The sequence below is a fragment of the Macrotis lagotis genome, chromosome 1, assembly GCF_037893015.1.
Source record: "Macrotis lagotis isolate mMagLag1 chromosome 1, bilby.v1.9.chrom.fasta, whole genome shotgun sequence".
In the NCBI taxonomy this organism is placed as follows: domain Eukaryota; kingdom Metazoa; phylum Chordata; class Mammalia; order Peramelemorphia; family Peramelidae; genus Macrotis; species Macrotis lagotis.
Window position 1 is genome coordinate 83,079,166 of NC_133658.1, and position 27,337 is coordinate 83,106,502.

General features: G+C 38.7%; 1 protein-coding gene across 5 annotated transcripts in view; it reads right to left on the reverse strand.

Moving 5' to 3' along the window:
- The window catches only part of MAF (MAF bZIP transcription factor), a 505,697-nt gene that overhangs the window by 10,914 nt on the left and 467,446 nt on the right, over positions 1–27,337 (reverse strand). For 2 of the 5 annotated variants that reach the window (XR_012471962.1, XR_012471958.1), the window contains exon 1: positions 26,876–27,320. The exons of the other annotated variants lie outside the window; for them this stretch is intronic. The gene's annotated coding sequence lies outside the window, so the exon portion shown is untranslated. Of the gene's footprint in view, positions 1–26,875; positions 27,321–27,337 lie in introns of those variants that run through there. 5 annotated transcript variants of the gene reach the window in all.

The following is a 27,337-nucleotide window of genomic DNA, read 5'->3' on the forward strand; positions in this document are numbered from 1 at the left end:
GAGAGTGAGAAAGATGGGAGAGAGAGAGAGAGAGACAGAGACAGAGACAGAGAGACAGAGAGAATATGAGAATGTGTGTCTGTGTGTTTGTGAATCAAAGGTCCATGCTCCTCTCTCCATTGTCCCCAGGTTTTGTATATCTCCAAGATAAGTGAAAAAAAGCTGATTTTCTTGGGAATTCTTTGGATAGAGAGGACATTTCAGGACCCAGAGGAGTAAACTAGATGCAAAGACTATGTCCAAGGCCTTCACTTATTTTCACTCCTCTTTGGGAAATGTCTGGGCTGTTATCTAAACCCTTAGTGATCTGTAGATAGAAGGGTAAATCAAATTATAGACATGGATAAATTGTTCAAATGAAAAATAGTAGAGCATTCATCACACCAGAGCAAGATTCATGTTTCTGTTCTGTTTATAAAGTTTACAAACAAAGTGTTATCCTAACAACAACCTTGTGGGATTAATCTTGAATGTGTTATAATTTCCATTCAATGGGAGAGGAGGAATCTGAAGCCTACACCAGGCCAATGGCTAACCTAGGGTTACATAACTAATACACTTTTGGAACTGGTATTTAAAGCCAGAATCTAATACACCTATTCGTTATCCCACACTACATTTCCATTTGGGTGTTTTTTTTCCGATTACCTGCTTATATTTCAGAAATCTTAAATTTACCTTTCAGATAGTTTTAGTAAATTTCATTTGTCCCCCACTAATTGCGTTATCCCCATCTACCTTCCCCAGTAAGTGCCTCTCCTTACCCCTTCTTTTGCTTATGCCTTTCTGTATAGTTTTGGGCAAATTACTTAATCTCTTTGAGCCTCAGTTTCCTAATCTATAAAATTAGAAGACTGAATCCCTTCTAGTTCTGTATCTATAATCTTTTGAAAACCCTTCCAGCTTGTCTCTATTTTAAACTCAACTTTTACAAAACTGAACTCTTACCTTTTTTCCTCAACCTTCTCTCCCACCTACCTTACTCATTATGGTAGAGGTAATGCCTTCTTCCCTCACAACCTAGGAGTCATTCTGAATCCCTTATTCTCATCTCTCATACCCAAGCTATTGCCAAGACCTGTCACATTTGCAGCATCTCTTAAATACACCTGCTTCTCTTCTCATCCTCCTTACACCTTGATTATTGAAATAACCGGCTTCTGGGTCTGCCTGCTTTAAGTGTCTCCCCACTCCAATTCATCCTCCATTTCAGCCACCAAAGTGATTTTCCTAAAGTGCAGATAACTTTGAGCATGTCACCCCTCCCCCAAGAGGCTTCCAATCTCCTCCAGATTCAAATGCAAATTCCTTTAAATTTGAAGACCTTCATAAACTAGCCTCCTCCTATCTTTCCTGTCCCCATCACTCCTGATCCATAGTCTTCTATTCAGTCACATGGCTATCTCCTTGCTATTCCATGATCAAGAAACTCCATCTCTTGCCTTTGGGCATCTTCTTTGACTGTCCCCCATGCTCTCCATTTGGAATACTTCCCTTCGTCACCTCCATCTACTAACTTCCATAAAGAAGTCCCTGGCTTCCTTGAAATCCCACCTACAATTCTATCTTCTACATGAAATATTTCTTGACCTCACATCATTCTATTGCTCTTTTATTTACTTCCTATTCATCCATATATAGTTTGTACATATTTGCTTTTTGTCTTCCCTATGAGATTAATGAGCTCCCTGACTGTAGGGACCATCTTTTCCCTCTTTTTTGTATCACCAGTGCTCTTATTGTACCTGCCACATAGATAGATACTTAATAAAATGTTATTGAATATTGATTCTTGACTGTCTCCCTAGGCCTAATGTTACTACCTTCCAATCTTATCAAGTCATAAAATGGCAGAGCTGGGAGGGCCCTGAGAGCTCATCTCCTTTAACTCCCCTCATTTTATAAATGAAGAAACTGAGGTCTGAAGGTCACATTATGCAGCCATGGTAAAGACAAGACCAGAAAACTAGAAACCAGTTGTCCTGACTAGTGAACATTTCTGTAATTCAGCTAGAGTCAATATCCATGCCACTGAAAACAAGCTAAATGGGATTAGGAATACAGCCCTTTCTCTGAGTTATTCTGGAATCCACCTGGATTTCCACCCAGCCCAGGTGTCTGGGCCAACTCTCATTTTCAATATGGGTTGACAGAGATTGTTCAGGCTGAATACAACCAATTACTAGGAAACAGCAGCTCACACCACTCCTCACCATGACTGAAGGTTGTGGCTTGTGGTTTCACTCTGCAAAATGGGGTTATTGGTGGTTTTGTGTTGAACTTTACTGAAGTAGGCCCAGCTGCTTCCATTAAAGGTTATGAGTAGGCCAGAAACTTTGGTGTGGAAAAGAGCCCAATAAGAGACTTTTATCCTCTCTGGGGAATAACACTTTATGAAAAAAGGAATATACTTCAAATACATTTATCTATTCTGTCAGGCTACTTCCATACATACACACACACACATTCACACTCTTGTTTTGAATTCAGGTTGTGGGTTTTTTTAAAGTTAAAGACAATAAAATAATTAGAATGTTCTGCTTTATATATCACCAAATAACCCCTTTGACTGAATGTTTCTCTTATAGTCTGTAACTAATTTTATATCTCATTCATGGGAAGTTGTGTCTGTTCGTTATTGTTGTGATACTTTGCCTTATTATCCATTTCCTGTCTTCTCACCATGGCTGCCCTCCAAGGCTTCATCTTTAACCTCTACACTCCTTTCCTTGGTAACCTCATCTGTTCAATGGGATCAACCATCTCTGTACAGATCACCCTCCAATCTATATAATTAAACAAAATTTCTCTCCTGTACATACTGCATTTCAAACAACTAGACATCTCCACCAGGCATCTCAAAACCAATATATTTGAAACAAAATTCTTCCCATTGTCCATTCCATTGCCCTCTTCTTCCTTAAATTCTCTCCTGATGAAAACTTCTTATATAGTTGCAAAGGGGATTCCTTTCATGCATAAGTTACACTACATGGTCACTAAAATCCCTTCCAACTCTCAAATTCTGTGATTCCATGACTAGCCTCACCAGTCATCCCTATCACTCAGGTTTATTGCTTCAGCCATTCTTGGAGTTTTCCTCTCCCTCATCTCCATTTCCACTTGGTAGTGAAATCTTGGTGATTCTGCTCCGACAATATCGCCTGCTTACATTGCCTTCTGTCCCTCTCACTTTGACTATTGTGATAGCCTCTCTTTTTTATTTTCAGTGTCTTCCTCTCTCCAATCCATCCTTCATATAGCAATCAAAATAAGTTTCCCAAGCACATTTCTAATCATAACACTTTCATAATTTGTAAAACAAAACAAAACATTTCACTGGCCCTTTTTTGTCTCTAGGATAACTGAATTCAGCATTATTCTAGGATAATTTATTGTATGATGACTTACTGGGGTAAGTTCTGAGAATACAAAGACAAAAGTGAAAAAGTCTTTCCATCAAAGCACTTATCTATTAATGACTAAAAAGAGAATCCACCTTAGCCTGGCAGTCAAAGCCTTTCATAAAAGTATCCCCAACTGCCTTCTCAACCTTTTACCACACTCACCTTCAAGCAGATTTACATTTCTGCCAAACTGGTCTATGAACTCTTCTTCATCCATGGACCACATTCCCTGGCAGCTGGTTACACATGGTACCCCTACACCTAGAACCCACTCCTTTCCCATCTAGGCCTTGCATTATCTTTATCCACCTTCAAGGTTCAACTCAGTTGTCACCTCTTCTTTGAACCCTTATTGACCTCACCTTGCACTTATTCACTCATATATATTTACCATCCTCTAACTTTTTTCTTTTGGTTTTTGCAAGGCAGTAAGGTTAAATGACTTGTCCAAGGTCACACAGCAAAATAATTATTGTGTCTGAGGCTGGATTTGAATATAGGTCCTCCTGACTCCACCACCTAGCTGCCCCACCTGTCCTTGATCCCAAGTGGAATTCAAATCCATTGAAGGAAAGGAGCTATTTTTTTCAACTTTGTAGCTCTATTGTTGGCATGGTCCTTTGTGGTGCCATCAGTAGAATCAGAGAATTTGGAGGCTGACAGGGACTTTAGTAACCATCTAGTCCAACATCTACACAAAAGGCATTCAAAACAGGTTTATCACTATTCTTTCTCTAAAGGAATGATGATTGATGATGGCTCGCATTCCTAACCCACTCTCCAATTTACAAAGTGCTTTTCTCAGAACCATGAGAAGCAAATAGCAAAAGTGTTATTATCTTCTTGGAGTTTCAAATGGTGATGTCACTTGAACATAAACCTTTTCGCTGTAGTAAGATGTAAACCCCTCCAGAATCAAGACCATTGTCTTTAATTTTGTCCCATGTTCTACACGTACTATATATTCAAAGACATTTGATTCTGAGAGTGTCAGAGCTAAGAATAAGCCTTAGAATACAGAACACAGAATAGAAGGGGTCTTAGAACATAGAACATAAATTGTTAGAGTTGGAGATGGAAAACTTTGGACACAGGACAAATAATGTCAAAGGTTTAGCTATCACCTGACTCCCCTAGTTCCATTAAAGAAATGGAAGTTCAGAGAAGGATCCTAGATCATAGGATCAGGGACCTAGAGTTTGGAGGAATTATTGATAGCATCTAATCTAATCCCCCCCTCTCTTTACAGGTGAGGAAACTGAGTCCCATTGAGATTGAGATATTTGCCCAAAGTCACAAAATTAGTGACAGCATCAGAATTTGAACTCAAATCTCCTGATTCCTAGTCCAGGTAAATTTCTCCACCACAATATCAAAAAAATTCTATTTACTAAATAATACAGCAATTCAGTTCAACTATGAGTTCTGATGAGGACAGGTTGCCCAATCGCGGTTCTTCTTGTTACAATGCAGACTGTATTTTCACTGAGACAGTGTCAGTGTTGCTGACTGACATCCAGACCGATGGCATGGTCAGCCTAATTGGCTGGCTGGGAGTCTGGGATCTATCCTTCTGCAGAAATCCTCCCTCCCTCTATGAACACTTGCCTCAGTGCTCACAAAGACTATCTTGCTTCTGAATGTGTCTGCTTGCCATGTTGTCCATCTCTGGCATGAGGATTTCAAAGGCTTTTTAATCTTGCTGACAGCTGTGCCTTAATGAGATGCCTCTGATCACCATGGGAGGCAGCTCTGCTTCTTCTTGCCATGAGCAGCCTCTTTCCTATTTATTGTTTGCTCAGCACCAGACCTTTGATTCTGTAGGACTGTCCAAATTAAAGCCATGAAGGTCTTCAGAGAACATTTATTTCAATACCTTCCATTCATAAAGGGGGAAACTGAGACTCAGAAAGGGTAGAACTGACCTCCAAGTCTCAGACCTCTGTCTCCATAACTGGTGATGACTCTACTCCACCATCCAGTCTGCTTCATATCAATTGATGTTTCCATTTTTACCAAAGGTTGTTTGCTGGCGAAAGTGCTATTCTAACCAATATTTTCCTTGCCCATTAGAATTATTTAGATGTTCCAGAATTTTCCTATTGTTATGGAAGAGAAATATTTTATGTTTTTTGGCGTCATGGACCCCCTCTGATAATCTGGTGAAGTCTATGAACATTTTCTCAGGGAAAATATGTTTTTAAATGGTTGAAGGAGATGATAAATTCCATTTAGAAGTTAGTGAAAATAAAAAATATAATGTTTTCTTCATTCAAGGTCAAAGATTCTCTGAAATCTATCCAAAATCTCCAAAAGAAGTATTTCATATTTTTGGTGTCATGGATCTCTCTAATAGTCTTGTGAAGTCTGTGGACTTCTCAGGAAAAAAATATTTTTAAGTTATTCAAAGAATGCTACCTTTCAGGTAGAAGTAAGCAAAAATAGAAGTATAATGTTTTTACCCATTCATTGTCATAGACTCTAACATCTATCCAGGACCTCTAAGGTTAAAAAACCATTAAAAACCACGGACCCCCAGGTTAAAAAAAAAAACCCTGCTCTAAAAGTAAAGCATTTGGAAAATTTGAATGTATGGTGTCAGCAGAAATAAAAAAAAAAGACTTTGTAAGGAATAGAATAGTTTTATATAACAAATGTCCAATTTGGCATTGCTGGCACCTAATAGTATTACATAATCCACTCTAGTCTCACACCAAGAAGAAATGAAATTCCTCCTTTGTACATTTGGCTAAGTCTACAGGGGTTTGATTGCCTTGGTCTTTTGCATCAGGAACCATCTCTGAGGTTTCAAATTCTTCAAAGGTAAATGAAGAAAAAAAAACATTTATTAAGGGCTTATTCTTGGCAAGGCACTATTATCACCAGGGATACAAACATTAATAAAATAGACAGTCTCTTCTCTCATGGAGTTTATATATTCTAATGAGGGAAGACTTATAGGGGACAGATAGACAGGAAAGGGAGTTTTGTACTGGGAAAATGGAAAGCAAAACTACAGTATTTTAATTATGACAAAACATTTGCCTCATAACAACCCTACAAGGTAAAGGTACAAATAATATCCCCATTTTACAGATGAAGAACTGAGAGGCAAAGTGATTTGCCCTAATGGGGGAGCCAAAATACAAGTAACTATGTACATATAAAGCATGTAGATGATCCTATCAGAGGGGAGTCACTAAGGTGGGGTAGAGACAGGGACAGGTTAGCTCAAATGGGGCTATTTTACATACAATATCTCATTTGATGTGTAAAGAACACTAAATTAGGAGTTCAAATTTCTGACTTTCCAGTTCTTTTGCTGTAAAGGTAAGTTATTTCCCTTTTCTCTATCTCAGCTCCCTCATCAGTAAAAGAAGGTTAATAATACCTTGGCATTGTTGTAAGAAAAAAACTTAAAGCTCTTTACCCCCAAATTAAATAATTTAAAAAATTCTGTTCCAAAGTTAGTTATTAAAATCTGTGATGATAGTGAAATTGAACAAATTAGCCTCAGCTCCCTTTTCTGTAAAATAGTTATTTGTTAACTGTCTCAAAGGGCTCTTATGAGAAAAGAATTGTGAATTGTGTAAAGCACTATAGAGGTGGGAGATAGGAGGTCATAAAGTTTTGGATTTCTGTTCCTGCAAGTTGAGAATAGATACTGGGAAGGTTTTATTTCTGATTGTCTTCTCCTTTCTCTACCCTCCAACACCTGCCATGAGGGTAGCTACAGAGGGACAGCATAGAACTCAAGGATTTTAAACAGAAATGGATGTAAAATCTCATCTTCTTAATGTTACAGAGGAAGAATTAAAACCCAAAGGAGTGTCATTACAATGGAGAAGAGAATGAATTGATTTACATTTTAAAAAAACCTATATGTAGGCCAGGGAACTTCAATTCCTGGGGGGAGGGAAGGCTTAAACAAATTATTAAAGGAATGGTTTGTGGGTTTTTAGAAAGGGGAACAATGATTACCCAAGTCAGCTTTCTAAAAAACAGGCTATATAATGCTAACCTCATTTCCTTTTTTCCAGGATTATAAAAATATTAGATTTATGAAATGTATTAAGCATATTTCAGAATCAGAGATTTTAAGAAAACAGTTGATAAAGTCCCTCATGTAATCTTTGTGGAGACACATATGTGGAGTGATAGTAGTTAAGAACTTCAGTCCTAACAACCTGAAATTAACTCAGGGGAAAAGTCTCTAGTGAAGTGCCCCTGGGATCTGTGTTTTACTTATTATGGTTAACAGTTTTATCAGTGATTTTTGTAAGATGACATAGATGCCATGCTTATCAAGCTTTCAACTGATGCCCAGCAGGAAGAACCATATGAAATATTAAAGAGTTGAAATCCAAAAAAAAAAACACCCTCAAGAGAGGGCGGCTAGGTGGCATAATGGATAAAGCACCGGCCTTGGAGTCAGGAGTACCTGGGTTCAAATTCGGTCTCAGACCCTTAATAATTACCTAGCTGTGTGGCCTTGGGCAAGCCACTTTAACCCCATTTGCCTTGCAAAAAAACTAAAAAAACCCAAAAAACAAAAAACCTCAAGAGACCACGAAATCACAGAAAGATAGATAGAAAGTTATACATTTGGTATTTAATAGCACCATCACCACGACAACAATAATAACCACCTGCACAAGTATAAGACTGGGAATATATAAATATGCAGGGGTTCCTGGAAGAAAAATAAAAAAGAGATCCAGAGGTTTTAACAAAATGTGAACTCCACATGAGTCAACAAGGGGTGTGGGTGTGGATATGGGTGTGTGATGGCAGCAGAAAAATTAATGCTAACCTAAACTATAATAAGAGATCTAACATGTTTGGAATGAAGTTGATGATGGTCCTACTCTTGTCAGCCTCAGGGGTACTGTGTTCAGATCTAGGTAGCTTTAGGAAGAGGACTGATGGATGAACTGGCAAGCATACAGGGAGAAGTTCAACACAGACTCCACCTTCCACAAGGAAGTTTCTCTGATCCCTCTCTGCCTTAATGCTTTGTCCCTTTTCAAATGGTCATTAATGTTGTAATTATTTCTAAGTGAGGCTAGTGACCATGCAGCTCCTCCTCTCCTTGCTTTAAATCCAATTCACTTGCATGTCAATGGCATCACCTCCCTGATGTCATGGTCTTCTTTGAGAATAAAGGACCAACATCAACAATCATGGATGCAATAAAATGTAAGTACCTCAAGGTCAGGGACTGATTTATTTTGTCCGTATTCCCAGCCATTAATAAAATATCTTGCACATTCTCCGTTCATCCCTGCTTGTTGAATGAATAAATAAATGGTGGAAGCACTTGAGGTCAGTGTCCTATAATGACTGACTAAGAGAATCTGGGAAGAAAGACCAGGATAAGTTTCAGGGATCTGAAGGCCTATTATATAGAACTTTGTTCTGTTTAGTTTCAGAACTGGAAACAATGGGTAAAAGTTCTGGAAAGGCAGATTTTTGAAACTTGTTGTAAAGGCCAACTGATTTCCCAACAATTATTTTTTTTCAGTTGATATTTTTTATTTTTCTAATTATATGTTATGAAAGTTTTCCAACATTCATCCACATGCATATGCATATTTATAAGATACATAATTTCCCTTCACCCTCCCTTCCCACCCCCTCCCCTCAGCAGGGAACAGTCTGGTAAATATTGTACATATACATTTGTGTTTAACATGTTTACAGACTGGTAATTTTCTGTATGAGGAATTAGGATTAAGTTTCCCAACAATTAGAATCATATACAAGGAGATAAGAGATTACTCCTTATTTGAAGTATTAAAAGAACGTCTGGATGACCTATTGTAACAGAGAAGGAATTCTGGTTCAGGGACAGGTTAGTCTATAAGGCTTCTGAGATCCCTCCAGTGGAAGATTCTATGGGGAAGTTATTCGGGGCACTAGATCAATTGAGAACCCCCTTAACTCCCTTCCTTCCCAGCCTTCAAATAGAGAGAAAGGAAGATGCATGGGAACAATGCATAGGATTTTCGATTTAGAAGGCTCCTTCGAGATTATCTAACCTAATGCCTTTATCTTATGAATGAGGAAACTAAGTCTAAGAAAGAAGAAATGATTTACTCAAGGTCATATAGAAAGTAATTCTCAGAGCCGGGATTGAAGCTGTCTTCTGAGTCCAAATCCAAATTCATTTCCATTCTAACTCTTTTTTTCTGTCTACCAACTGAGAAACCCCAACTCTCTAGGGTGGGGGACGAGGAAGCCATTGTAAGGAAGCTTTATAAAGCTTATATGGGCTCCTTGGGTGCCTTTAAGGGCAAAACTTAACCTTTTTATAGCTTGAACTTTGGTCACTCAGGAGCAGATCTCACATTTATAGCTGCATTCCTATAAAACATAGCATCCCCTCTATCATTGTTTCACCTAATGGTAAGTTTCCAGCAAACCGATTAAGTTAGATGGGGCATGTCTGTAATTTCTTACCCACCTACATAATAGTCATCCATTTAAGAAGGATAAAAAAACTTTTTCTGATCACACGTGCCAAACCATAATGAGTCAACATTCAAAAATTGAAAAACCTCCCTAAAAAATTGGAACATGAGTCCTTGTGTAATTATAATCCCACTAGCTATAGTTAATGTTAACTAGACTTCTAGAAAGAGCGCTCTGTGTGCTGACCCAAGCCCTTACCTGGCTTTACAGCCATTAGTATTTTTAAGCTTGACTTGGGGGAAATTACTGTCAGTAGCTATAGTCAAAAAACACTTCACAAAAGAATAATGGTTCTTCACAGTTTCTCTGTGGTTTAACAGAAAAAGATTTGGATTTGAAGTCAGAAGATTCAGAGTAAAATCCCATTTCTACTTTGTGACTTTGGGCAAGTCCCCCTGTTGCGTCATCTATAAAATAGGAAGGTTAGGCTACAGGACTTCTAAGATCCCTTTCACCTCTAAGTCTATGATCCAATGAACTCTGTAAGAAAGTTAATAGGGGGACAATCATCTTCATTTAATGAGATCAATAAAATCAAGCTAAGAGATTAAGTGAATGATTCAACTAGTAGCACCAGGTTTTTAGATTTCTAAATTAGATGCTAGAATATAAGTTATTAAATAATTAATTTAATTATATATTACATATAGATTATCCATTGTACATAGTTACATAATAACATAGAATTGTAGAGAGCATATTATATAATAATGATATAAAATTAAATATATAGTAATTATCATTTTTAATAGAAATAATTCACATATTAAAATAATAAATTATATGGCATATGAGAGTGGCAAAGCAAATTAACAGACAGGTATGGGTTTGGGGAATAAGAGGATCCAGTTTTGAATTTCATCTCTGTCACTATTGTGACATAAGACAAGTCCCTGGACATGTCTCAGTTATCTCATCTATATAAAGAAAATGTTGGCCTTGATGTTCTTCTAAGATCAACACTTTATCCTTTCCCTTCAGGCCATTCCCTCCACAACCTAGATAACGTTCCCCACCCTAGACTTTATGCCCTTCTTTTGACAGAAGAATTTCAACCAGCTTAAGATAGGCTGGGTTTGCTATCCTGATGGATGACTTCTCTCTCTTACCTTCTCTAAGGCAAATACTTGAAACAGTAAACAGTCTCTGGTCAACATTCCTTTATATGCAATTGTCTCCCCCATTAGGATGTAGGCTTCTCAAGAGGATGGATCATTTTTGTGTTGGGTTCTATATTCTAAGCTCTTGGCTTGAATAATCAATACTTCTTCATTCATTCTAAAGTCCCTTCCAGGTCTAAATCTTTAATTTCTGTCAACTTCCATTTTCATAATGATTTAAGGTTCACAAAGCACTTTCCTCCCAGCAACCCTATGGGGTAGGGTAGAATAAATATTATCCCCATGTTGCAGATGAGGAAACTGAAGTCAAAGACAGTTACTAAAGGGAGAACTCACCTGAGGAACTTATTCCTTCAATATGAGCACCCTCTCTACCAAGAAAAACACCTAGGGCCATGTCTTGGGAGATGATTTGTATGAGCTGCTTCTTTCCTTGGATCATTGCTAAACTGTTGGAGCACTTTAAGCTCATATAGACTTCCAGAGTTTACACTCTGGTTTTTTTTCTTTTTGCAAGGCAATGGGGTTAAGTGACTTGCCCAAGGTCACACAGCTAGGTAATTATTAAGGGTCTGAAGTCAGATCTGAACTCAGATCCTACTGACCCTAGGGCTGGTGCTCTATCCACTGTACCATCTAACTCATAGTTTGCACTCTGATTGGAATAAGCTTCAAAAGCTCATGGTTACCTCCAGGACCCAAAAAAGACTTTGGAAGAGGATCATGGACATCAACCTTGGGCATCACCTTGTCCAACCACTTCCTTTGGCTCAGAGTGGTTTTGTTCCTCACCCAACATCACATAGAGAGTAAGAGGCAAATACTTGAAACAGTAAACAGTAAAGCAGAGTTACTTTGAAAGCGTTTTGAATTGAATCAAATATCTTGGTCATGGAGCAGACTGACCATCTAAATTCAGTCAACACCCCCCCCCCCCAATTATCTCTGTGCTTATGTGTATACACAAAGCCTTGGTGTTATCTTGGTCATATCTTGACCACTCTAAGGATCTTTCCTATTAGGATCATAGCTTTCTCATTCAAGTAGAATAGATATCTGGACAAATTAAATATAATAGAAAGAACATTGACCTGGGACTCAAGAGATTTGTAATCAAGATACTCTCCTTTCTTAGCCTCTGTTTCTTTACCCACAAAGTAATGGGATTAAGTGATCTCTTCAACCTCTTACCACTGCTATATGTACTATAACCTAAGTTCTATGATCTAAGTACTATGATCTAAGCTAAGGAACCTCAAAACTTGATGAGATGGGAAGGATGGGAACTTGAGAACTGGACTTGTGATTTTTAGCACAGCAGGAAACTCTCAGATAGGGAAATTCTCTCTGTCAATGTAAATCAATTCCTTGTCTGCCATTTACGAAGAAAGGAAATAAGGATTCATTAGGTAACCATCTAAGCACTTTACAAATATCATCTCATTTGTTCATCACAACAACCCCATTTCACTATTTGTGAAAATGAGGAAGACAGAGGTTGAGTAACTCTTAACATTACTCCCAGAGAATCACGTAGCTAGTGAGTGTCTGAGGTCCAATTTGAATTCAAGTCTTCCTCATTCCAGGTCTGATTCTCTATCCCTTGTACCATCTAGGAGTCTCCTCTCTCCATCTCTCTCTCTCTCTCTCTCTCTCTCTCTCTCTCTCTCTCTCTCTCTCTCTCTCTCTCTCTCTCTCTCTCTCTCCAGTTGGGGGTTAAGTGACTTGCTCAGGGTCACATAGCCAGTAGGTATCTGAAACTGGATTTGAACTCAGATCCTCCTGACTCCAGAATCAGTCCTCTTTCCACTATGTCACCATTTAAGAGACTAAAAGATTTGTCTAGTTCATTGAGAGGTGAAGTCAAGTGACTTACCCCAGGTCATTTAGCAATATGTGTCAGAAACTGAATTTGAACTCAGGTCTTACTATCCCAAAGCAGTTTTCTTGTCATCTGTTTGTTACCTTTTATTATCTTGTATTCCATGCTCTAAAGCCCTTCCCAAATCTGACAGTCTATGCATTCAAAGGTCTCTGGCAGCTCTGACATTCTATGAATTTCATGAAACGCTTTCCCCAGCCAACCCAATACATTTATCCTACCTAACCAGTTTATCATCATCTTGATTGATATCATGTAAGTGAGAAAGTCTAGACAGAGCTTTCCTTGTCTGCTCTAGGTTTAGATAGTCATGATTTGATCTGTCGGGGAAGCCAGCTTTCCCACACAGAGCAGGCTACATTGAGGCTGCTCTACATTTTAAAGAATTTAATTGTATAATTTCCAAAGCAATAGTCCAATGGTCCCAATTACGCTTACAGCTTCCAAGGTTGATTTCATCTTTAGATAATAACATTCCTTCTGAAACAAAAGCATAGGATTAAAAAAATGGAGAATGAATGCCACAGACAGAAGCATGGCTGAAAAATCTTTGGTTTCTGGTTCAAGCCTGAAAGGCTCAGTGGTAAGATGAAAGGAAGTTTGTACCATAAGAGAAACCACCAGGTGTAACATAGGGGTAATGAAAATAATTTGGGGCTTGGAGTCAGGAGAAATAAGTACCCATCTGGTCTTAATGCTACTATTATGTCCCTTTGTAATCCATTTAACTTCCCTGATTCTTACTTTCACCATTTGTAAAAAGGGGATAATAATATTTATACTCCTTACTTCCCAGAAATATTGTCTGAAAAATGCTTTGGGGACCTTAAAGCAGGTACACAACCTTGTTTGCATCTTGGACCCCAATACCATTATGGTTGGAAAGAAATGTTACATTTCTCTTTAGAGGCAAGGGAAAATAGAGAGGTTCAAAGACATAAGAAAAATATCCATGGCTATCACTCAGAAGGGAGATCTGGGGCACCAAGAAAATAACCTGTGTTATTTCTATTTATTATTCCTTTAAGTATATTTTTGCCCTTCTCCAAATTAGAGAGATGCTGAAAGGAGCCACCATAGAAGATGAATAGAATATTGGATTTGAAGTAAGAAGACCTGGGTTTGGATCCCACCTCAGATATCTTTATTGACTGAACAAATAACTTAAACTCTCTTAGCTCATTGTTCTCATCTGAGGAATGACACTGATGATACCTGTGGCTATCATTTATATTAGGCAGATATTCCAAGGATCAAATGAAATAATGTATAGAAGACTCTTTGCAGGAACTATGTGAATGTCAATTTTTTTTAATACTATTCCCCACAAAATATTGAGGCAAGAAGAAAGGGGAACCACTCTGAGTGAGTGACTTCCTTGCTGCAGAATCTTGCTGGCTTTCCCCTACCCTTGTTAACAAGCCCTATTGGGAAGGAAGGTGGGGTGGTGCCATTCCTTGAAAGGGTGAGCTCTGGCCTAGAGAAGGGGCAGTGCCTCTAACCAGGTCTTTTCTAAGAGGCATTTCATGAAGCTGCCCTGAGCCAGAGGGGAAGAGATTGCTTTGGCAGAGAGCGGAGGAGTTGTAAACGTGTCAAGGTATTATAGATGTCCCGATGATGGAGGCCAGTTGTTATTTGCCGGGTAGTGAGGGAGCCTGGCTAATGATGTGCAGCGTGTAAACTGTTTGCTGCTCTAATCCATCTGTGAGGAGGGGAGTGAAGAAGAGGGGAGAAACACTGGAGAAATTACTTGGACAGCTGGAGATAAAGTGGATACTGACGGAGTTATCCAAAGGTAGAGTCGGCTCGGGGAGGCTCGCTTGTGAGCGAGCAAGCCAGGCCAGGCAGGCTGATTCTTGGACAAAGGGACTGATTAAATCCTCCCAACTGTCTCAGCACCCCACCCTGTGGTGGCATTGCTGACGGGCCAGATGCCCAGGTCCACAGTACTCTTGGGGCAAGGCCTCCAGGGAGATGAGGCTAAGCCCACATAAAAACCAGGCTCCCAAATTGCTCGGGAAAACTCAATCCAATGCTGAGCAGCCATTTTATTAATTCAACTCTCTTTTATAGGCCTTTTATATGGGACATTAAGCATACAACTCTACTACCTAATTAAAAGGGGCTCTTATCAATTTGCTGGACAGTTGCTTATTAAAAAAAATAATAAAAATACCACCCTGAACCAGCCGCTAGAAAGAGGTAAACACTAGAGATTACTAGGCGCCCCGATGAGAGTATTAGTTTATAATCACCTCTCCTGTAAACAAGCTATAAACTTGTAAGACAACAGGGCTAGAGGTCTAGAAGAAAAAGTTTCTACTTTCAGAAGCCCTCCCCTTATTCATTTCTGCCTGGGGGAAATTCTCTTCCTTCAGGGTCTAGCTGGCCACCCCCTCCTTGGTGTTTTCCATGGGCATCTTTGGGGCATCCAAGCAGGGCATCCACCTCCACCACCCAATAAATGAAGCTCTCTTTTCTAGTTTTCCTAGAGGCATTACAAAGGCTTTTTCCTTCTACCTTGTCATTATCACATTACATCTAATAAACATACTTGAAAATAGGGATTTTTTTAATATATGGAGATTTGAATATTCTTATTTGAATATGTTTCATATCTCCCTCCTACTGTTCTAATTCCCCAAAGGAGATATTAAATTCTGTGAAGGCAGAAACCTTGTCACAGCTGTCTTTACATTCTCACTGATAAGCACAGAACTGTAAACACAACAAGTGCTTAATTTGTGTTTAAAAGTTCAATTCAATTCAACTGGCATTTTTGAGCAACTACTGTATCCCACACTTGGTGCTTGGATATACAAAGACAAAAAAAGAAAATAGCCTTTGCTTTTAAAGATCATAAAACCATAGCTATAGTGTTGAAAGGGACCTGAGAGGTTCACTGAGGCCAATTCTTCCTTTTACAGAAGAGGAGATTGATGTAAAAGTGACTTGCTTAAGGTCACACATAGTATGTGATTCAGATGCAAGTTGTCTGATCACAAATCCATTGTGCATGCTGTCTCTCTAGTAAATGAACTTTAAGTTAATGAACTTTAACTTAATGAAAGGGTTGATAGTCAAATCTTAAACTTATCAGCCAACAATAATAATGTAATTATATGACTCTTTGTTTAGTGGTTCAAGTCATGCCTGACTCTTTGTGTCTCAAATTGGGGTTTTCTTGACAAAGATAATGGAGAGTTTGCCATTTCCTCTTCCAGCTCATTTTACAGATAAGGAAACTGAGGCAAACGGGACCAAATCACTTGTCCAGGATCACACAACTAGTGACTTAGATCATATTTGAACTCAGATTTTCCTGACTCCTGGTCCAACATTCTATCCATTACACCACTTAGACGCCCTACTCTTTGAAGTTCCTCCCAACATCATATTGGTCATACAAATACTAATCTTCATTTCATGAGATGCTTTACTGGGTAGTCAGTCAAGATTTGATCTAACCGGATTTCTGGTCCAATGTGCTCTCTACTTCTGAAAATACCAGACTTCTTTGAGGACTAAATGTGTAGGAAGAAAAATTTTTCTTTCCAAAGCATTTTCTAGTACATCCCATGTTAACATTTAAATTGGGTTGCCCTGCATACCCTTGGTGGATGGCTGGTGGCCACACACAAGAAATATGCAATTGTCTCTTCCACATTTTTCAAGAAAGACATGTTTCTAAGAACTGTAGCCTATAGATATAACTTGAATGCAAAGAAGAATTAATTACCAATTGATTCCACAAGTCAAGGAACTGAAGGAATGCTCAAGAGCATGTAAGCCAGAGGGTATATGTCCCTAGGATTCAAGATGGGAGGGTGCTTTGTTCTCTTCTTGTCCCCACTAGGATCCTAGGCATACACCTCTATTCTGCCTCATTTTAGAAAACACACTAACAAGGACCTCAGATCTTCTCAGGTCCCTTGATACCCCTTATCCCGACCATGTTGGATTGGGGCATGGGGTGGTTAAGGACACCAAAAGTAAGTAAGAGATGGAGATTAGAGCTCAGAAAGAGTTAGAAAGATTGAAAGAAGAAAGTGTAGTGTGGTACAGTAGAAAAAAATGTTGGTCTTGGAGTTAAAAGACCTGGATTATAATACTACCTGTGATGCTCACAATTTCCTTGGACCCCAATTTCTTCATCTGTTTCCTTCTTTTTTTTTCCATTATGAGGCAGTCAGGGTTAAGTGACTTGCCTAGGGTCATGCAGCTAGTAAGTGTCTTCAGACAGATTTGAACTCAGGACTCTAGATTTCAGGACTTGTACTCTATCCTCTGTAACACTTTACCCATTTTTCATCTATTAACTAAAGGGTCTGGACCTGAGGTTGCTTCCAGTTCCAGATCCAGAGTCATTTGATACTAGGAGGAGAAGAAAGCACTCCAGGAAAAGGTGATATGAACATGATGAACTCATTCATAAAGTCAAAAGTCCTTGGTCTGAATCTTGACTTTACCACTCTTCAGTGCAATTCTGGACAAATCAAAGTTAGGTCCCTCTCTGGGCTCCATTTGAGAAGGATGGAGAAAAGCTCTGAATGGGCCTCTCATCCATTTTAACTTAATGAAAGGGTTGATAAAACTCTCAGAAATCTTGTTTCACCTTATTCTTTGTGGTTAAATCAAATGTAGATAAAAATAATTAAGAAGTAATGGTCAGTGGTACAATGGAATGAGTACCAGATTTGAAATCAGGAGACTTGGGTTAAACCTTCTAGCTCTATGACCTTGCGTAAATCTCTTACTGTCTCGGAGCCCCAATTTTTTCATCTATAAAATAGGAATAGTAATACTGCACTTAACTCAAACAGCAGTGGGGAGGAAGTACTTTCTAAGCAATGGAAATGAAAGTCTATTATTATTGTTATCAAAATCAAATCAAAAGAAGTATTCATTCATTCAATAGACACTTATTAAATATATGCTGTACACAGAGCATAAAGTTAAGCACTGCTAGTTTTTTCAAAAATCAAGACAACAAATCCTGGACAAGTGACTATATCCTGTTTGCCTCAGTTTCCTCTTCTATAAAATGAGCTGGAAGAGGAAATGACAAACTCTCCAGTATCTTTGTCAAGAAAACCCCAAACTGAGACACAGAGTCAGACATGACTAGAACCACTAAAGAGTCACATAATTGTGTGTGTGTGTGTGTGTGTGTGTGTGTAATAGAGTAAGCACTTGAAATTGGACTTTTGAAATCTCACCTTTGACATAGTCTGACTCTGACTCTGAAAAAGTCATTTGACTGCTCCATGTCCCTTGGAACTCTCAAAAAATATAAGGTCCTATCAATTCTGATCATTGGTAGAGGGGTTTTCCTTGCTATTAGTTCCCTATAGAATGAATTTCCTCCCCCCCCCCCCCAAATAAAAAAGACAACCCTGCCTTCATGAATCTCATAGTCTAGTCGTGAGGGAAGACATATGCAGATAACTACTGTATAAGAGATGGGATTACAGGATAATTACAGAGATGAAAACCAAGCATGCTGGGAGGTCTGTGGGAAGGGTTGTTACTAGAGCCTTGTTCTTCTTAATATCTATTTTGATGCAGTAACACAGACTGAAGTTACTAACTTTCCTTCCCTCTGTGTTGAGAGCCTCCCTTCTCTAAAATTGGTTGCAGCTTGTCAGACTGGTCTAGTTCAAATATTTATCCACTAACTTCCCAGACCTCTCCAAACAGGGAGCAGCAGGTTCCTCTGGGGCGTCACATTCATTTTGCCTCTGAAAAACCGAGGGATAAATGGTTTCCAGGTAGTCGAATTGGGCACAGTAACCACACTGTTAGAAGCTAGAAATGAAAAACAGGCCCAGATCATGTGGATGAGGCCCAGGGCCCTGCACTGCTGGCCCAGCCCTCAAATGGGCCCTCCCATGGCTGGGCAGATTGTTCCAAGAGAGCAGCTCTGCCAGAAGCTGACAGTAACACAGGCAAAGGCAGAGTCCCAAGGTTTCCGCATTCTGACCAGCTTCCAGGGTGAAGTTTGCAGTGAACTCTGAATTCAGCTTCTTCTTTTCCAGTGCCCCCCCCCCCCCCCACCAGCTTGGGCCATGGCCTACAGAGAGTCACATTAGAAATGTGGGCCAGATCCCCAAAGACTGTTCAAATGTAGCTAATTCAGGACAGAGAGATTTGAGGACCAGAGAGAAGGCTTAGCCTCTCAGTCTTGAGGTCTGTTTGGGATTCCCAGGGCCCCATGGAAGTTACCCCTTTACTTTTCAGAAGAAGCAGCAAAAGTCTGAGGCAAAACCCATGCACATCAAAGGAAAGGGGAAGTAAGCATTATCTTCCTCTGATTTTCTGATGAGGAAGAAGAGATCTTCAATGAACAAAATGTAGACTGGCTGTAGCCAGTCGGTATGGCTGTAGCCAAGGAAAAGATGTCACCAGCATCGAAACCAAGGGTCCTCTCAAAGCTTATAAAACCTAACAAAAGGAAAAATATAAACTATCAGAGAATTATTTAGCCTCTGTAGAGTACTAGACTTGGGCAGGTGGGGGTGGGTTGTCAGGAAGATGTGGGTTTTAGTCCTGCTTCAATCACTTTCAAGCTATAAGATCCTATTTAATCTCTCTCTCTCTCTCTCTCTCTTTTAGGTTTTTTGCAAGGCAAATGGGATTAAGTGGCTTGCCCAAGGCCACACAGCTAGGTAATTATTAAGTGTCTGAGACCGGATTTGAACCCAGGTACTCCTGACTCCAAGGCCGGTGCTTTATCCACTATGCCACCTAGCCGCCCCTCCATTCTAACATTCTTAAGCCATGATAATAGCCACCAAATTCTGGTTTCCTGATGCAAGAGGTCAATCAAAATTGGGTTAATAATACCCTTGACACCTATTACACAAAGTTGTCATGAATGTCAAATGAATTAACATATTAAAGTTCTTTGCAAACTTTATAGAACTGGACAAGTATTCCATACTGAGCATCTGCTGGTCCATAAGGGCTTACTCTATTTTGTGTATATATATATATATATATGTATATATATATATATATATATATGTATGTATATACACACACACGTATTGATTGACTCACTGCTATTAAAGAATAATATGTATAGCACCCAGAGTATGCCGAGGAGACTATAGAGCTTCTGGGATCATGTCGCAAATATCCCTTCAATTAAACACTTGAGGGCAGTCATCATAGAAGGCAGCGTCCATCTTGGACACTGATTTCTATGATAACTGTCTTCAGGTATTTTACTGAAGGGACGTTTATGGTTTGATCCCAGAGGCTCTTTACTGTCTGAGTCATCCTCTGGGTGTTTTACAAATTATTCTTTAACATCCGTCAGTCAGTCAGTCAGTCATCAAATATATATATATATATATATATATATATATATATATATGATATGGTAAGTACTTAAATACCAGGCAGGTGCTCAGTATGGTATACCTGCCTAGTTCTATAAAGTTTGCAAAAAAACTTTATTTTTTTAGGTTTTTGCAAGGCAATGGGGTTAAGTGGCTTGCTCAAGACCACACAGCTAGGTAATTATTAAGTGTCTGAGGCTGGATTTGAACTCAGGTACTCCTGACTCCAGGGCCAGTGCTCTATCCACTGTGCCACCTAGCCGCCCTGCAAAGAACTTTAATATGTTTATTCATTCCAGGGCTTACAATTCATTGTTCATGCTAGTTAGAGTTAGAGGAAATACTCAAGACCCCTTGGTTCAATGCCTTTATTTGACATATGAGGAAACTTTGAATCATAGAAATTAAGTGAATTGATATGAAGGCAAGTAGTTGTCCACAGTCACCTTCTGTCTGTCTCCATCTACCTTTTCTCTGAATCAGATTTTCCCCATTCTTTCAACATGGAAGAAAACCATTTCAACGTGAGAGATTGAGTTTGTGTGTGTGTGTGTGTGTGTGTGTGTGTGTGTGTGTGTTTTAAATGTGTTGGTCTAGTTATCTATGCTTTTTACACACACATATATATATATATATAGATGGAATGATGGATGGATAGCTAGATAATAATATAGCTAGTTTGAATGTTTTATTTCTCCTCTTAACTTTAAATTCAACTCAGCAATTACCAATTAAGTGTCCACTTTGTACATGCACCTGGTCTAGGAACTGGGTTCTTCTTTAATAAAGTCCTGACATAGCTGGGTTGATTTTACCACAAAAATACTCTTTTTCCCAATCACATCATCACCTAATTCAGAATTGTGGGTCCTTGGTCCTTAAGGAGACCATGAATTGGTAGCTCAAGGTGGGAAAGAAAGATATTTAAGGACAGAACATTAAAAATAAGAACCACCATACTTGATGATAAATAATAATAATAATAATAATAATAATAATAATCATAAATGATTTCCTGGTCATTCCCAAACAATGCCGATAGATACATTTGGCCTATTACCTTTCTAGCTCTATCTTTCCTAATTAGAGAGCAAACTCCTTGAGGAAAGGGACTATCTTATTTGCTTGCTTATCACATAGCAAACACTTAATAAAGTCACTTCCATTAATTCTTTCATTCATTCATCAAAATAAAAATTATAGCCAACACCTTCATAATACTTTAAGGTTTTCAAAACACTTTGTTGCTACAATAATAATAATAATAATAATAATAATAATAATAATAATGATAGCAGCAACATTTATATCATCTTAATTGTACTTAATATTATCAATGAATACTTATTCATAAATATTAATAATATATTCTTGATACTTAAAGAGTTTTCTTACTCAATTAATATTTGATCCCCATAACAACCTTGCAAAGTAGGGGTTGTTGTTATCCCCATTTTACAGATGAAGAAACTGAGACAAAGAAAAGTTAGTTCCCCATCCCAGGTTCACACAGCTAAATATGCTATTGGATTCAAGTTCAGGTCTTCCTGTTTCCAAATACAGAGCTCTAACCATTGCTTTGATACATTCAGGAAACAGTGTTTAGGAGATTTTTGTTTTTCTATTAGATGTATTTGTGCAACTAGCAAGAGATGGGCTCCAAATTCAGGTCCTCTTTACTCCCAAGTTCATTTTCCAAAAAGCAATTATTTCATTTATAAGCTTCAGGGCAGAGCATGTATCATACTACCCAGAAAAGGGCAAAAGGACAAAATCAGAGGAGTTGAATCTGGACTCTGTCCCTAGCTAGGTCATTTCCCCTCCGTTTCTCTATCTGAAAAAAATGGCAGTGAGAAGGGAATGGATGATCTCTCTAGGATCTAAGTCACATGAACCCTTGATTCTTTTTCACATTTCCACATGCCAGGGAATCATCCCATTGACCCGCATGCCCAAAGGCACTGTGTTATTTGCAAGTCACCAAACTTGGTAGTTAAGCACCAGCCACAAAATTAATCATATTTATGCTCTCAGCCAGATTTCAAATGAAGACCCTAGGGACATGTGGGAAATTAATTTATTAAAAAGCAATAGCCTGATAATACAAACTAGATAGAAGAAATGAATATGTTCAAAATCTTATAAAACAGTTGGCAATCACATAATAGAGCGTTCACTGTCAATTTAGTGGCTTGTCTCATTATACTCAGCAAATAGGAGTAAAATGGTGTATTATTCATGAACCAACATGCTTTAATTACTTTTAGAGAACATTTATTTTTCAAATGTAGTATGTGTTACATTCGTCTATTAATGTAGCCCATTTTGCAAATCTCATCTTCTTTCCACATACTTTTCCCCAAACCAAGAGTGCCAATTTAGTTTACATACACAGGACTTAAGAACAATGTGTTGGAATGGGAAAACAAAGAAAGAAACAAAGAGAGAAAAAAGAAGGAAGGAAGAAGGAAAGAGGAAAAAAAACACGACGCAGAATCAGAAGCAGAGCTTTAATTTGGATGGATTGACTGGGATTTTGCTTGGGGGCACTGAATTGGGGCAGGGGGAGAAGGTCATAGCAATCAAACTATATTATTGCAGAACTAACATGACCTAGTTAGTAATATTAAGCATTTTAAATAGTAAGCCATCCAATGCACTGCTCTGCAACCCTTAATGGTTTTTCCATTGCTTGTTTCTGTTTCCCCCTTCTCCCCTTAAAACAGCATCTAGCCCCCTCCCTCAAATGATGACTCATTTCATGTTGGTTGGCTTGGTTACAAAAAATCTGTATTAATGGTTTTGGTCAAAGGATTTCATTTTGACTTGCAAGTCTGTTACTAAGTAACTACCTGTGACCACAGAAAAGCCCCTTCTAAGTCTCTGGGTCTCAATTTCCCCCAGTGTATAATGAGCTCCTCGGACCAGCCGATCTCTGGTTGAGTTCAGCGCTAAAATATATGATCCTGTCTTCTCCAGATGACTACCATCAATTGTTTCTCCACTTAAAATCAGAAATGAGAACAATTCAAACTCTGAGCCCATCCTGTTAAGTCCCCAGTGAGGGGCAGCAGCCAAAAGACTTTCAAATCAGATTGTTGAGTATTTCTCTTTGACCTCATTTCTCTGGTGCTGTAAATCTAAAAAACATTCCCTTCCCCCCTCCCTTGGCCCCCCACCAGGGTCCAGATTTCTTAATAATGCTGATAGGTTGGTTAAAAACAGGAGCCCTCCTCAGTTGACTTCCCTGGGAGTATTATGAAACACAAGGTCAGTTAAACTCTATGGCCCATTTCAATTAAAATGTTTTCCCAGATTTATAAATAATAAACCAATCTTGCTTATAATCACAGATAACCCCCTTCCTTCTCCTCCTGAGGGTCACATTGTCACCCACATTTGTTGTTGCAGGCTGTTGATCTCCATGCACTGAGATAAAACAGGTCCGTAAAATAAGAAGACAGAGAAATACAATTAAAGTATAAATCTTTTACACCCATTAACATTTAAGGTCCATTAGATTGCTCTATCCAGGGCTAAATAAAAATCCTGTAGTGGTTGTCTATAATCTGAGAGGGTATGGTTTGGATTCTATTTATTATACAAATGTAATTTAACTTTGTAAATCTGTGCTGTAATTGCTTAATAATAAGTCGAGCCCTCTCTGATAGAACCACTGAAAACTACAGGTTTGAGGGCTTGAGTCTTTGGTGTTTTTTGGTTTGTTTTATTTTTGCTTTCAGCATCTCTTCTTTTTTCTTCTGGGTTTCCTGAGATGAGATGACAATAGAGAATCATAGGAATGGAATTTCAGAGCTGGAAAAGACTTCAGTTAACATCTAGGCCAACTTATACCTGAAAAGGAATCCTTGTACATCACATCTGACAATTAGCAAAGGAAGGGAGGAGGGAGGAAGGTGGAAAGAAAGGAAGGAAGGAAGGAAGGAAGGAAGGAAGGAAGGAAGGAAGGAAGAAAGAAAGAAAGAAAGAAAGAAAGAAAGAAAGAAAGAAAGAAAGAAAGAAAGAAAGAAGGAAGGAAGGAAGGAAGGAAGGAAGGAAAGAAAGAAAAAGAAAGAAAGAAAGAAAGAAAGAAAGGAAGTAAGTAAAAGAAAGAAAGAGAAAAAAGTGTAAAGGTAGGGAAGAGACATTAGGAAGAAAGGGAGGGAGGGAGGAAGGAAGGGAGGAAGGAAGAAAGATCATAGTCTCTCTCCATCAGGGTCCAGGAGGACAAGCTAGTGGTGGTGTAGTGGCAGTTCTAGTTGCTTAAAACCCTCTGCCTCTTGTCTCTCCCTCACTATATCCTTGTGGCATTTAGTTGATAGTTGGTGTAGATAGCCAGGGCATGGCTCCCCAGATGATGCTGTGAGGATTAACCTGGAAGAGCCAGCCTTATTGTAGAACTGCTATGCTTAAGTTTCTGACCAATGAGAAAAATTCACATTTCTAAAGGTAATAGACAATATAACAGGAAATCCACATCTTATTGCATAACAAAAGACCTTTTCCAGGTGATTCAATGAGAAGTCCTACTGAAGAGGATGCTGGGTTTTCCAGTTTTTCCCAAACCATTTTATAAAGTTGGGCTTCCTGTCTCACATATGGCAACAGCTAATATTGACTTGTTCACTGTTAGAGAAACAAGTTTTCAAAAAATGAAGCTAAGACTGGAGAGAATGAAAAAACCTTATATTCATTTGATACATAAGATGACATGGGTTTCTCATAGGAATCCTTCCTTCTGATCTTATGTATTGTACACAATGATGTTCTAAAAGTCTAAGTATAATTTTTAATTATTAAAATACTTTTGGAATAGCACATATATATAAAATTTAATGTTATATATACTTTAGTTATTTTTCATTTTTAATTAATACTTTTTTATCCCTTATACCACTTCTACTCCTCTTACCATAGAAGCAAAAAAAGAATAAGAAAACTTTTATAACAAATATACCACCAACCCTATAGTCAGAAGGACCTGAGTTCAAATCTGCCCTCAGACACTTAAAACTTACTTAACTGTGTGACCTTCGGCACATCACTTAACCACATTGCCTTGCAAAAATCAAAAAACAAAAAGAAAGTATGCATAGCATATTTGAAGTTAATTAGAATTGTTATTTGGGGCAGCTAGGTGTTACATTGGATTGAGCACTGGCCCTGGAGGTAGGAGGAGCTGAGTACAAATCTGACTTCAGACACTTAATAATTACCTAGCTGTATGAGCTTGGGTAAGTCACTTAACCCCATTTCCTTGCCAAAAAAAACCAAACAAATATGCATAGTCGAGCAAAATTCCCACACTGGTTACACCCCCCCACCCCAATAATGCCTCAAAGTATCCCTGAGTCCATTCTGTCTCTAATAGAAGAATGACATATTTCAAATATCTTAAAATTGTGGCCAGTCATTGTATTGTCAGTTAATAGCAACAAACCCTTTTCTCTGGGGCCAAACCATGCTAGCTGTTGTATTTCCTCCATGTCTTCAGTTTTCCAGGTTAGATACCCATGGTTCCTTCAGAGAGTTGTTCCTTGGTGTGGTCCCCTCTTCTTCACAGCTACCTCTTCTCTGTAATTTGTCAACATTTGTCCCATAAAGTGGTCATCCTGAGTTTTCCACCATCCTTGGGCAGGGTCTAAATAGGGCAAAGAGCAGCAGGGCTCTCCTTTCCTCCCCCCCCCCCCCACGTTGTGGAGGATCCGACTTAAAGCAGGTGAAGCTTAGACCTCAGCTCTTTTGGCTGCCACATCAAGAGTGCTGACTCAGATGGAGCTTTGCTTACCTTGTCACTAATTCCCTGAGAAAGGGAATGTTGAGAGAGAGAGAGAGACAGAGACAGAGACAGAGACAGAGACAGAGACACAAAGACATAGAGACAGTCACAGAGAGACACAGAGACATAGAGACAGAGAGCAAGAGAGACAGAGAGAGATTTCAGTAGCCTGATGGTCCAATCATTCAGAATAAGCACTTGCCTGCTTGAGGAATAACATTCCCTCTCATTCAGTCATCGGGTGAGTTTTAAGAATTTGGCACTTGGTGAACTGGCATTAGGGAGAAGGGAAAGAAGAGTGTTTTTGCCTTAACAGCCCAAATATTTCATGTAAATGTTTCCCAAGGCACCACTTTCCCATTGGAAGTAATGGGTGGACGTTTGCAAACTGCTCCGGCATCCTCAACATAATCAACCAATGTTCATTTGTTCCAGCTGGAACAAAAGAAACTGCCTTAAGCATTTATTGAGATTGGGGGGGGGGGGAGAAACAAATGTTTTAATTGAATGTGCCTCAACAGCTCCCCTCCCATTTTTTTCTGCTAAAAACAATTCTTAAAGAAAAAATAGCAAGGGTCTATTGAGACACATCCAAATGAAAACTTGCATGCTGACACAAACATTAAAAAAATAGAATATTTGGTGCTTAAGAATTTCTGTGAAAGAAAATCAGATAAAGGAATTTAGTGCTAATTTAGATCATCTCTTCTAACCTTGTGATTTTAACAGATGAGGAAAATGAGGCCCAGATCAAGGTCACCATAAACTAATAAGTAGTATAGAGGGATCTGAATCCAGGTCCTCTGACTCGCAATTCAAGATAATGCCCTGGATATTACATAATTGTTTCTTTTTTTCAAATTTACCTCCTTTGGTTCTGCAAAGATGTGACTTCCCAGCTATTCTGTCTTCCCTGCTTTCTTTGATAGCCATCCAGTTTGTGGTGGAGCTAAGTTCCATTCACCTTCAGATGGACTTGGATGACCTCTGGTGTCCCTTATGGCCCTGAGATTGGAGCTCTCTTTCGTCCCACCATATATAATAAGCCCCCCACCATGCCTTTTGTCCATATTTGCCCTGAGTAAGTATTTATTAAATGGTCATCCAGCACATGGATTAATTATACAATCAATTCCTTTTGTTGTGGTTGTAAAAGTTAACTGGAATCAAAATGTTTTTTTAATAGATTAACATGTTTGTTCTAAAAATTACCAGGCTGAGAAGTGCTTTGGTTAATTTCAGACTAGTCTAATTACACATTAAAGGATAAGATAACTAATTAGATGATTACTGAAGACAAGTTTTTTAACACATGAAACACCTTTTTA